The sequence below is a fragment of the Mobula hypostoma genome, chromosome 7 (assembly GCF_963921235.1).
Source record: "Mobula hypostoma chromosome 7, sMobHyp1.1, whole genome shotgun sequence".
Classification (NCBI taxonomy): Eukaryota; Metazoa; Chordata; class Chondrichthyes; order Myliobatiformes; family Myliobatidae; genus Mobula; species Mobula hypostoma.
Window position 1 is genome coordinate 153,045,991 of NC_086103.1, and position 14,236 is coordinate 153,060,226.

General features: G+C 41.6%; 1 protein-coding gene across 4 annotated transcripts in view; it reads left to right on the forward strand.

Annotated features, from left to right (window-relative positions):
* The window catches only part of nbeaa (neurobeachin a), an 868,656-nt gene that overhangs the window by 344,256 nt on the left and 510,164 nt on the right, over positions 1 to 14,236 (forward strand). The window lies entirely within an intron of this gene.

The window sequence follows — 14,236 nt, forward strand, 5'->3', positions numbered from 1 at the left end:
CGGAATGTCGTAAAATGAAGAAACAATTACCATTTATTTATATGGGAAAAATTTGTGAGCGTTCGCAGACCCAAAAAATAACCTACCAAATCATGCCAAGTAACACATAAAACCTAACATAACAGTAACGTATAGCAGGGGTCCCCAACCTTTTCTGCATTGCGGACCGGTTTCATATTGACCGTATTCTTGCGGACCGGCCGACCCAGGCAGAGGAATGGGGGGGCGGGGTAGGGTTGCCAACGGACAAGAGTAGCAGTCAAATGCGTTGTTTACCCCGAGAAAGACTACAATGACAACGAAGCCTTGCACGGGCACCAGTGCGCTTGCGTATACGTGCCGATCTTCAAATCGTTTCTGGCGATTCTGTTCGTGGGGGGGTGTTAATCACGACCAGAATATAGGTGATACGTGGCTAATACACTCAATTTTGTTTCTAAAAGGGTTTATCTGACGAATTTAATATTAAACACACACCGCATATTTTCCTCGCATGAATATAGTGATAAGTCAATTATCAGCGGAGGACAGGGGAGCTTGAAGTAAGTGTTGAATGAACTTCCAGTAGAAGTGGTAGAGGCAGGTTCGATATTATCATTTAAATAAAAATTGGATAGGTATATGCACAGGAAAGGAATGGAGGGTTATGGGCTGAGTGCAGGTCGGTGGGACAAGGTGAGAGTAGCGTTCGGCACGGACTAGAAGGGCAGAATGTTTCCGTGCTGTAATTGTTATATGGTTATATAGGTCACTTACAAGTCAATAGCATCATAACATTTTAAGTAACGTTTGGATATTAAACAGCACATATTTTCCCCGTATGAACATATAAAATCATTGCAACACACCAATATCGCTGAATCAGTGGGAGCCCTGGGCTTGTTTTCCTGCAACAAGACGGTCCTATCGAGGGGTGATGGGAGACAGCGATACTCGAAGGGGGTTCTTTATGTCCAGTCTATTCCGCAATTTAGTTTTCGTTGCATTCATTGCAGAGATACGTTGGAAATGGAAGCAACATCTTCAGTGCATTCGTAGCTATCTCAGGATATTTAACCTTGACTTTGATCCAGAATGCCGGCAGAGATGTTATGTCAAACATACTTTTCAGCCCGCCGTCATTTGCAAGCTTGAGGAGTTGACCTCCTTCCCGCGCTGACATGGATGACGCGTGGGTTGACCTCGTGTGTGTAATGGCTCAACAGTGGCTGTGACAGAGAATGAGGAGAGGTGCAGCTGACACCTATCGCCAAATCATATCGTTTCCTCGTGGCCTGGTAGCACATGCTTTGCGGCCCGGTGGTTGGGGACCACTGACGTATAGTAAAATCAGGAATGATATGATAAATACACGGCCTATACAAAGTAGAAGTACTTTTCTACAATCATTGCCGCACTGTTCTCCGTAGTGAAAATCTCGCGCTAGTGCTCTCGGCAGAAACACGGCGCAAGTGCTGTCAGCAGAAACACTCTCTCCAGTAACCTTTATACCAAATAACACATAAAAAGACACAGCCTATATAAAGTAGAAATAATGTATGTACAGTGTAGTATCACTTAGTGGAATCGGGAAGACAGCGCTGAGCACACAGGTGATGGTGTGTTAGACTGAGTCGTTGGAGGTTGGGGTGGTGCAGTGGTCCCCAACCTCCGGGCCGCCGACTGATACCGATCCGCGAAGAATACAGCGGTACAGCGGTAGCAGGGACGCACCCAATATATCTGTAAGAAAAAAAACGAAATAAACAAGCTAATTAATTAGGTGCCGCCTGGCACGTAAATGTCGGCCCAGATCAGAGGTGACGCAATCGGCAATTGCCTCTGATCTGGGCCAACATTTACGTGGCAGGCAGCACCTAATTAATTAGCTTGTTTATTTTGGCTTTTTTTCTTAAAGGTGTGCTGGGTGCGTCCCGGTTACCACTGCATTCTCCGCGGCAATGTATTGGTCTGTGGCCCAGATGTTGGGGTGGTGGGACATTGGGGTGTCATCTCATCGTCGTCTATTTCCATCAGGGCAGGCAGGTCATCTTCTTCTATATCTGCCTGCCTCGATGTCGAAGGTCGAGGTTCGTCAGCTGATGAGGAAGGCTTGAAAAACGACAGTATGCTTGACTGCTTAGCCTCGCGCATTTTTCTATCATACAGTTCTTTGTAAACCATCTTGCAAATATGCCCTAAACTGATGTGTACTTTCAAAGTTAAAGTCGTACTTTTCTGCAATCATTGCAGCGAAAATCTCACGCAGTTGCTTCACGTTCAGTTCCTGGACGACTTCACTTTCGGTCCGTTCGCTACTGCATTTGGTTTCGATTGTTCTCCTTTCCTCTTCCAATTGCATCGGCTCTTCACCTATCAGTTCTTGGTCGTGGGATGCCAAAACCTCCTCAACATCATCTTCGCCAACTTCCACAAGCCAACACGAAGACCAGCTCACTTTGTCCTTACTTCATACACCTTGATCGAAACGCTTAATTATGTCTAGTTTTATGCTAAGTGTAACATCCTTACGAGCTCTTTTAGGCTTTTCCCATACCTTAGAACTCATCTTGCTAACGGCTGCTCACAGGCACGTGTTTAAGCAATGCCGGCTAGAATGTAGTTCTGGGGGAGGAGCTTGGCTGCTCAGGGCGCGCGCTGCCTTTTTTTGTAACAGTGAAAACGCCTGTTAGCGAAAACAGGTAACTAATGTAGGTCTTCTGTAACAGCGAGGTTTCGTAAAGCGAACGTTCAAATAGCGGGGGATACCTGTATTTAATTGGGTATTTTAAACATCCAGGACAATAGCCACCCTCTCAGCTTTTCGCCTTGACAACTACAAAGCATATAGCACCCTCAGGGTCACATTTTATGAAGAAAAGGTGTGTCATGATCCAGTCACCAACTTTTTAAAACTGCCTCACTAACACAACAAATGAGCACGATCTGTAGTTCTGCACACGTCATAGAGACACATGTCCTGGAAATAGACCCTTCAGTGCCAGCCATTATATACCCATTTATTCTAATCTTACACTAATTCTATTTTCTTGTGTTCTTATTTCCTTTAACTTTCAACACCATCTACACACAAGGAGCATTTTACAATAGCAAATTAATCTACCTGCATCTTTGGGAAGTGAGAAGAATCTGAAGCACCCAGAAGAAATCCACTTTGTCATAAGGAAAATTTACACACTCCACACACACAGCACCAATTGAGCCTGTGTCACTGGAGCTGTGAAGTCACAACTCTTCTAGCTGCGCCAATGTGCAACTGGAGTTGGAGTGCAGGGGCTGTAATAATCTGTGCTCTACATTACTTGGGTCCTCTAAACAACTGAAGATCAGACAGTATCTCTCATGAGGAACTTGTTGAGTTCCTCCAGCGTTTTGTGTGTATTACCCTGAATTTTCTGCATCTCCAGAATCTCTTGTGTATTTGAATGTTGTTTTGCCTGGGCCAAATCATTACGCATAACTTTTGAAAAAATATTTATTTATTTATTTTTGCTTAGCATAACAAAACTTTCAATTTCCAGGTACGCACAACTTCTTAACTTGTTTATTTATGAAACATTTATGAAGGTAATCTGTAAAATTTTAAAATCAAATTTTAGTTAGTGGTTACAATTCATTTTGTGCAATAATATGGAGAGAATTATCTGATCTAAAAAACAAATAACAATCTGAATCTTCTTTGTGATAAGTCTGATCATTTGGACATAAAGCAGCACCCAAGACCAGTTTCAGGGCGTCATCTTGGAGTTGTGCTTGTTCTTCGGCGGTATATGGATTGGTTAGGGGATTTGAAGTTAAAATTGTGATGGTGGTTTCTGCTATCTTAGGTAAGGAGTTGCCCAACTAAAATACTATGAACTTTTGAATTTGAAATAATTGTGTTACAGTGTTTAGGTGCCACATCATGTAACAACCAATAGAACTATACCTACCTATAAACCAGTGATAATTATAATTTGACTTGAATAAGTGAGATCTGGTTATCAGACATTTTGTGCTTAGATAAATTTGGAGATTCTGATTAATGTCATTCAACACATTATTGTTTTAGGAGCTTGTTAGAGCTTTAAAGTACATTCTATATTTTGAAAGTTTGCCAATGTTAATGGGTGGCAAGCAAGAAGAATAAGGGGAATACTGGTTTAATGATGAGGGTCACAGACAGTCCTTTTCTCTTTTAGCTGATAGATTCTTGAGCGGGTATAATTAGTTTTAAAATCATTCCAAAATTTCACTATTGAGACAGCTTGCATAATGATAAGTTCTTACCTTTTAACAACATTTTGGGAATAATTTACAACACAAATACTGTGGTTTAAAGCAATATAATTATTTATTGTGAATGTCATTTTGATCTACCATATTATTGTTTCTCCCTGGAAAATGTAATCAAAAGCAAATGAGCTGTGTTTGACATTATAGTGAGTGCTTGGAATATACATTCAATGGCCACTTTACTGAGTACACCTGTAACCCTGCTTGAAAATGGAAATATCTAATCAGCCAATCATGTAGTAGGAACTCAATACATACAGGCATGCAGACATGGTCAAGAGGTTCAGTTGTTGAGCAGACCAAACATCAGAATGGGAATGAAATGTGATCCAAGTAACTTTGACTGGGTAATGATTGTTGGTGCCAGACGGAGTGGTTTGAGTATCTCAGAAACTGCTGAACTTCTGGGATTTTCACGCACTGCACTCTCTAGCCTTTACAGAAAATAGTGCAAAAAACTAAAAACGTCCAGAGTACAGCAACTCTGTGGGTGAAAATGCTTTGTTAATGAGAGAGGTCAGAGGAGAATTGCTGGACTGGTTCAAACAGGCAGGAAGGTGACAAAAACTCAAATAACCACACATTACAACAATAGTGTGCTGACGAGCATCTCTGAATGCCCAATGTGCTGAACTTTGAAATGAATAGGCTTAAGCAGTAGAAGATCATGGGTGTACAGAAAGACACTCAGTGGGCACTTTATTAGGTACATCCTGTGTATTTTTTAATTGTGAGTGGAAAGCAGCGATGGTCAGGTATCACGAAGAAGAAGAAGAAGAAGAAGACGACGAAGACGACTGTTGTATTGATTCTGGGTGGAGGAGAATGGCTGCAGTGAGTAATGTGACTTTCAAGATAATGAGGCATCAAGGTGTGTCTGTCTCATTCTGCTGCCAAATATCAACTTCATTTTATTTGCAACACAAGTTGTCAAATAGTGATTAGCTTGTAGTAGGTAATAAAATCAAAGTGGATTTTTCTATACTATATCTGGTGAAACAATTCTGGTAATGGTGGGTAGGGAGATGCTGTGGATATTAGGTTAAGTTGAAAGAATGCAAATCTGGACCACAGTAGTTTTATTATCCTCTCCAACAGAAGGACATTGATGTTATTTGTGGGGATCTTCAGCAATCCCTTCAAGGGCAGGCTGTGAGAAAACTAAATTGAAACTTTACGATGTGTGTACAACAATTAGTTGATAGCTGGAACAACACACATCAAAGTTGCTGGTGAACACAGCAGGCCAGGCAGCATCTCTAGGAAGAGGTACAGTCGACGTTTCGGGCCGAGACCCTTCGTCAGGCCTAACTGAAGGAAGAGCTAGTAAGAGATTTGAAAGTGGAAGGGGAGGGGGAGATCCAAAATGATAGGAGAAGACAGGAGAGGGAGGGATGGATCCAAGAGCTGGACAGGTGATTGGCAAAAGGGATATGAGAGGTTCATGGGACAGGAGGCCCAGGGAGAAGGAAAGGGGGGAGGGGGGGGAAACCCAGAGGATGGGAAAGGGGTATAGTCAGAGGGACAGAGGGAGAAAAAGGAGAGAGAGAGAAAGAATGTGTGTATATAAATAAATAATGGATGGGGTACGAGGGGCAGGTGGGGCATTAGCAGAAGTTAGAGAAGCCATGCCATCAGGTTGGAGGCTACCCAGACGGAATATAAGGTGTTGTTCCTCCACCCTGAGTGTGGCTTCATCTTTACTGTAGAGGAGGCCATGGATAGACATATCAGAATGGGAATGGGATGTGGAATTAAAATGTGTGGGCACTGGGAGATCCTGCTTTCTCTGGCAGACAGAGCGTAGGTGTTCAGCAAAACGATCTCCCAGTCTGCGTCGGGTCTCACCAATATATAGAAGGCCACATCGGGAGCACCAGACACAGTATATCACCCCAGCCGACTCACAGGTGAAGTGTCACCTCACCTGAAAGGACTGTCTGGGGCCCTGAATGGTGGTGAGGGAGGAAGTGTGAGGGCATGTGTAGCACTTGTTCCGCTTCCAAGGATAAGTGCCAGGAGTGAGATCAGTGGGGAGGGATGGGGGGGACGAATGGACAAGGGAGTCGCGTAGGGAGCACTCACCAGCAACTTTGATGTGTGTTGCTTGAATTTCCAGCATCTGCAGAATTACTCGTGTTTAAGTTGATAACTAGAGTATGGTTCTGAATTTGAATACTGAGCATGTTATTTTAGAATACAATCTAATCTCTGTTTGAAAAAGGCACCCTGGACATTGAAAGAAATGACTTCTAATTTTATAACTGATTATCCCTATTAAATAGTTATTGAGGAATTGTAACCAGCATGGATTTCATTTTTTGTCCAACATTAATTCTTCTTATCAAATTTAAATTTAATGTTTATTTTAAATTATCATTCTTCACTTTGGCCATATATTTTTGCCAGCTGAAAGGGCCATCATGCAAATTGCTTCAAGGCCATGAGGAGCCAAGTTACCCTAAACCCTTGTGGCACATTTTTGGATATTTCTGTTTCTCCTGATTAATTGATGGAATGGCGGAGCCGATTCGATGGGCTGAATGGCCTAATTCTGCTCCAATGAGTTATGATCTTACAAGATAGTATAAGGTTACAAAGGGATATTGATCACAATGGCAAGTAGAATTTAATTCAGAGAAGTGCAAAATGATGTAAGTTTTGGAATTACCCAGTGCAAGACATTCACAGTGGAATAGCAGAACCCTGGCGAGTGATGTTAAACAGCAAGACCTTAAGCACATATTTTCGTGGAAGTAGCAATACAGGTGAACAGCTGATGAAGGTGGCATATGACATGCTTGCCTTCATCTGCCAACGTATGGGGTACAAGAATTGGGGTGTCATGTTGCAGTTGTTGTAGTGTGTGCAGTACTTGTTGCCACAGCACAGAAAGATGTGATTAAGCTAGGGAGGGTGCAGAAAAGATTCACAAGGATAATTACTGAATTGGACGTCTGGAGATACATGTAGAGATTGGATAAGCTGCCTCTTTTTTTCCCTGGAACGAGGAAAGTTAAAAGGTGACACTATAGAAGTATATACAATTAGGTAAGGCATAGACAGAGTAAATAGAACCAGTCTATTTTTCATGGTGGAGGTATCTAAAACTAGTGGGTATCGTGAGAAGGGTGAGGTTTAAAGCAGATCTAAATGGTAAATTATTTGCACAAAGACCTGCCAGAGGAGATGTTTGAGGCAGAACGATAACTGCATTAAAGAGACACCTGGACAAGTATTTGAATATATGAGGCATAGAGGGATATGGAATTAATGAAGACAGATAAGATTAGTATAGATTGTTATGATAGTTGGCATAGCTATGTTTGCCAAAGCATCGATGCTTGCAACACACTGCTGGCCACAGGCTCCCAGTCTAGAAAGAAAAATCAACCCTGCATTACCACCTACTGTTTTCTATAGACATGCCAAATTTTTTATTCTGATTGGCCATATCACCCAGGATTCCATGTGATCTAACTTCCCGGACTATCGAAAGCCATGCTGAAGTCCATGTAGACAAGTCTACTAGATTTCCCTCATTTATCTTCTTGGTCACCTCTTCAAAAATAAACCAAGTTTGAGAGACTCAACTTGCCACACACAAAGCAATGTTGCGTATCCCTAATCAGTTTTTGCCTTTCCAAATACATGCAGATTATATTCCGCAGAATCCCCACCAATAACTTGCACGTTGTAGTTTCCAGATTTTCCTTTGCAGCTTTCTTAAATTTAGATACAGCATTAGCCATCTCCAGTCTTCTGGCATCTCACAAATTGCTATTACAAATATCTCTGCATAGGGGCTCTGTAATTTCTTTCTTAGCTTTTCACAATGTCTTACAAAGATTAGCTTATGAACAATAATTCAAAGTGTCCAATGTAATTCAAATATTTTGTTGCTCAGATGCCACTTGCCGCAGTTGCAAGTGAGATATATAATATTTATTATTATCAGTTTTTAATATTTGCTTTTGGGCTTACTTTTGAGAATGGTGTGTCTGGTATTGACATTTTATTAAATCATTAACATCGTAAGGCAGAAATACACTTTTATTTTCACACTAAGCATATGGAAGGAATAATTGTGACGTATATAAAAAGAAAAATATTATTTAGTTAGATAGCTTTGTTAATATTACCGATAAAATGCAAATTTTGATCAGGTTTTTAAGGTTGAATATTAGTTTTCTGATGCCCTCTTGTGGCCAAATGGAAATATAAAACTTATTCTTTTAGCATAATAGTTTCGTAGTCTGAATACTTAGGGACAAATGGCTCAAGTGTGGTATATCTTGTAGGACACACGTTCCCACACTATTGAAACGTACTAGAGGAGCTGAGGGAAAAAATATTACCTCACAGATCTCTGAGTTCTAAATTTAGAGGTTTTTGTTTTGATTGTAGGTATTACAATTTTCTCTGGTAAAGATTCCAAAACAAAGAACAATGTTATGAAATGTATATGACTAGCCTTAATTGTAGAATGGTGATGTGCTTGTAGAATGAATTTTGATTTATATTTCTTTTTTACTAGATTGTTTTGGAACCTAGAACATAGAACAATGCAGCAGAGCAATAGGCCCTTAGGGCCAAAATATTGTGCCAGACTAATTAACCACGTGTGGCCAAGTGGTTAAGGCATCGGGCTAGTGATCTGAAGGTCGCTAGTTCGAGCCTCAGCTGAGGCAGTGTGTTGTGTCCTTGAGCAAGGCACTTAACCACACATTGCTCTGCGACGACACCGGTGCCAAGCTGTATCAGCCCTAGTGCCCTTCCCTTGGACAACATCGGTGGCGTGGAGAGGGAAGACTTGCAGCATGGGCAATTGCTGGTCTTCCATACAACCTTGCCCAGGCCTGTGTCCTGGAAACCTTCCAAGGCGCAAATCCATGATCTCATGAGACTAATGGATGCCTATTATTGATTAAATTAGTAATCAAATGCCCAACTAAACTAATCCCTTTTGCTTACACAATGTCCATATCTTTCTACTTCATGCACATTCATGTGCCTATCTTGGAGCCTGTTGAGTGTCAATATCGTATTTGCTTCCACCACCACCCAGGCAGTGCATTCCAAGCACCCATCATTCTGTGTAAAACAAAAATTTGCCCTGCATATCTCCTTTGGACATGCCCCTCTCACCTTAAATGTATGCCCTCTGGTTTTAGACATTTCATCCCTGGGAAAAAGATACTGGCTGTCTACTGTGGCTGTCATAATCTTATAGACCTCTAATGGATGTCCCTTCCTCTGCCGCTCCAGAAAAAACAACCCAAATTTGTCCAACCTCTTTTTATACCAGATGTCCTCCAATTGAGGCAGCATCCTGGTTGTTTTCCGGTACCCTCTCTAAATCTTTAACTTCCTTGCTATAATGAGGTGACCAGAACTGAAAGCAATACTCCAGATGCAGCCTAACTGGAGTTTCATTAAGATGCAATGTAACTTCCTGACTCTTATTCTCAGTTTCTTGATGAATAAAGCACGCCATATGTCTTGACTACCAGCCTATCAACCTGTAGTCAATTTCAGGGAGCTTTGGACTTGGATCACCTGATCCCTCTGCGCATCAACACTGCTGAGGGTCTTGTGATTAATGGTATACTGTCTCATTACACTTGATTTTCCAAAGTGCAACACTTCACGTTTGGCCTCCATTTGCCATTTCTCTGCCTAAATCTGCAACTGATTTATCACTGTATCCTTTGGTAATCTTTTACGTTATCCACAACATCACCACTAACCTTGGTATATTCTGTGAACTTACTAACCCACATATCTACATTTATATCCAAATTATAAAATGACAAACAGTAAAGGTTCCATTACAGATCCCTGTTGTACACAACTGGTCATATACATTCAGGCAGAATACATCCCATCAAACACCTTTGTCAGCTCCTCGAAAACCTCATTCAAGTTTGTAAGACACGTCATGCTGACTGTCCTTAATTAAGATATGGTTTTCTAATTTCTTTTATTCTTATCCTTAGGAATCCTCTTTAGAAATTTCCGTTCCACAGACGTGAAACTCGCTGATCTACAGTTTTAAGGATAATCTCTCTTTCCCTGCCTAAATAATAGAACAATGTTAGTATTTGCCAGTCTTCCAGCAGGAAGATATTGATCAGTGCCCTTATAATCTCAAACCTTGCCTCTCTCAATAACTTAGGGTGTCTGCTGTCAGGCCCTGGGAACCTATCCACCTTAATATTTTTTAATAATCCACCTTTATACACCTTTAATGTTCATTAAAAGATCCTACAGAACATTTTTGGCACTTCAAACATGTGACTTTTTATGGGTTTTCATCCTAATATTCATATATTCTTTTACAAATGAAAAGAGATCAACATATTTCCTTTTTTCACTTTGACATGTTCATTTCTATTCCTTGATATACTATAATTTATAGAACATCACTTACATTTCTCCCGTAATGCATGATGTTCTTCCATCCTTAAAATGTATCTGCTGGACCAAAATTCAAAGGCATAACAAGCAAAGGAGACTTAAAAGAATTTGCTTAACGGAAATCTGATTCGGTACTTGACAGGCTCTCAAAATACTCATTGTGCCTCATTTTCGGTTGGCCCACACAAGTGACAGATCTGATTAATGTTTTTGAATTTGCAAGCTGAAGATTGAAACCGATGCAAAAAACTCTCCAAGTGCCTATTTGATCTAATTTTTCTGGCATTCCCTTATATCTTGCTGTCAACAGTCCTCAGTTTTTCTAGCTTTTGTGCCAGCTCTTGATCCCCCTTTTGTAAAGACATTTTCTTTGATTCCTGTCGTAAAATTACCCATCATATTTTAAAAAAAACATTTTGCAGAATATTGCCGTTGCTGAAAAGGTCAACACAATATACAGTCTGATTTGTCTTTAGAGAAGGAGGTGGGGAGTTGCCTTCTTGAAGTGTTGTAGTTTTGTTCTCCCACTATGCTGTTGGGTAAGGAGATTCAGTATCTAGACCATAAGATTAAAAGATACAGGAGCAGAAGCAGGCCATTCGACTGTCGAATCATGGGCTGATTCAATTCTTCCAGCCATCCCCACTCTCCTGCTTCTCCTCATATGCTTTGATGCCCTAGCTAATCAAGAACCTATCTATCTCTGCCTTAAATGCACCCAATGACTTGGCCTCCACAGCTGCTCGTGGCAACAAATTCCTCAGATTTACCACCCTATGACTAAAGTAATTTCTCGCATCTCTGTTCTAGATGGACGTCCTTCAATCCTGAATGCGTCCCTTCTTGTCCTAGACTCCCCTACCATAACTTTGCCATATCTAATCTGTTTAGGCCTTTTAACGTTCGGAGTGTTTCTTTGAAATCACCCCTCATTCTCCTGAACTCCAGGGAATACAGCCCAAGAGCTGCCAGATGTTTCTCATATGGTAACCCTTTCATTCCTGGAATCATTCTTGTGAATCTTCTCTGAACCCTCTCCAATGTCAGTATATCCTTTCTAAAATAAGGTGCCTAAAACCGCACACAATACTCCAAGTGTGGTCTCACGAATGCCTTATAGAGCCTCAACATCACATGCCTGCTCTTCTATTCTATACCCCTAGAAATGAATGCCAACATTGCATTGACCTTCTTCACCACCGACTCAACCTGGAGGTTAACCCTTTAGGGTACCCTGCACAAGGACTCCCAAGTCCGTTTGCATCTCTGCATTTTGAATTCTCTCCCCATCTTAATAATAGTCTTTCCATTTATTTCTTCCACCAAAGTGCATGATCATATACTTTCTAACATTGTATTTCATTTGCCACGTCTTTGTCCATTCCCCTAAACTATCTAATTCTCTCTACAGGCTCTCTGTTTCCTCAACACTACCTGCTCCTCCACCTATCTATGTATCATCAACAAATATACCCACAAATCCATTAATCCCATTAATTTCTTACTAGCTCTTTCTTACTAGGAAGAGAATCTCTTACTAGCTCTTCTTTCAGTTAGTCCTGACGAAGGGTCTCGGCCCGAAACGTCGACTGTACCTCTTCCTAGAGATGCTGCCTGGCCTGCTGTGTTCACCAGCAACTTTGATGTGTGAGGTCTATAGTTTCCTTTCTGCTGCCTCCCACACTTCTTAAATGGTGGTGTAACATTTGCAATTTTCCAGTCATCCAGTACAATGCCAGAATCTATCGATTCTTGAAAGATCATTGTTAACGCCTCCGCAATCTCTCCAGCTACTTCCTTCAGAACTAGAGAGTGCATTCCATCAGGTCCAGGAGATTTATCAAGTGGATACATTGTAAGTGATGATGGTCCATGCTTCTGCTGAGTTTGTTCTTCATTATGATGGAAGTTTTGGGTTTGGAATGTGTTGACAGGTTAGGTGTCTGACTATTCTTCAGTTGGTGCTATACAAAGGGAGTGAATGTTTGGGATGATGGGCACTGTGTTAATCAACCTGACTTTATCCTGAATGATGTTGAGCTTCATTGTTATTGAATCTGAACTTATCTATTCAAATTTTCATTCACATTCCTAACACAGGAAAGATGGTGGAAAGGCTTTGAGGAGACAAAAGATAAGTTCTTTGCTTTCTTGCCTTATAGTTTTCATAGAAACATAGAAAACCTACAGCACAATACAGGCCCTTTGGCCCACAAAGCTGTGCCGAACATGTCCTTACCTTAGAACTACCTAGGCTTACCCATAGCCCTCTATTTTTCTAAGCTCCACGTATCCACCCAGGAGTCTCTCAAAAGACCCTATCATTTCCGCATCTACCACCGCCGCCGGCAACCCACTCCACGCGCTCACCACTCTCTGCATAAAAAAAACTTACCCCTGACATCTCCTCTGTAACTACTTCCAAGCACCTTAAAACTATGCCCTCTCGTGCTAGCCATTTCAGCCCTGGGGAAAAACCTCTGACTAGCTACATGATCAATGCCTCTCATTATCTTGTACACCTCTATCAGGTCACCTCTCATCCTCCATCGCTCCCAGGAGAAAAGGCCGAGTTCACTCAACATATTCTCATAAGGCATGCTCCCCAATCCAGGCAACATCCTTGTAATTCTCCTCAGTACCCTTTCTATGGTTTCCACGCCCTTCCTATAGTGAAGCGACCAGAATTGAACACAGTACTCCCAAGTGGGGTCTGACCAGGGTCCTATATAGCTGTAACATTACCTCTCGGCTCTTAAACTCAATCCCACGGTTGATGAAGGCCAATTCATCATATGCCTTCTTAACCACAGAGTCAACCTGCGCAGCTAATTTGAATGTCCTATGGACTTGGACCCCAAGATCCCTCTGATCCTGCACACTGCCAAGAGTCTTGCCATTAATGCTATTAATGCTATATTCTGCCATCATATTTGACCAACCAAAATGAACCACCTCACACTTACCTGGGTTGAACTGCATCTGCCACTTACTAGCCCAGTTTTTCATCCTATCAATGTCCCGCTGTAACATCTGACAGCTCTCCACACTATCCACAACACCCCCAACCTTTGTGTCATCAGCAAATTTACTAACCCATCCCTCCACTTCCTCATCCAGGTCATTTATAAAAATCACGAAGAGTAGGGGTCCCAGAACAGATCCCTGAGGCACACCACTGGTGACCGACCTCCATGCAGAATATGACCCGTCTACAACCACTCTTTGCCTTCTGTGGGCAAGCCAGCTCTGGATCCACAAAGCAATGTCCCCTTGGATCCCATGCCTCTTTACTTTCTCAATAAGCCTTGCATGGGGTACCTTATCAAATGCTTTGCTAAGATCCATATACACTACCTTCATCAATGTGTTTAGTCACATCCTCAAAAAATTCAATCAGGTTTGTAAGGCATGACCTACCTTTGATAAAGCCATGCTGCTTATTCCTAATCATATTATGCCTCTCCAAATGTTCATAAATCCTGCATCTCAGGATCTTCTCCATCAACTTAACAACCACCGAAGTAAGACTCACTGGTCT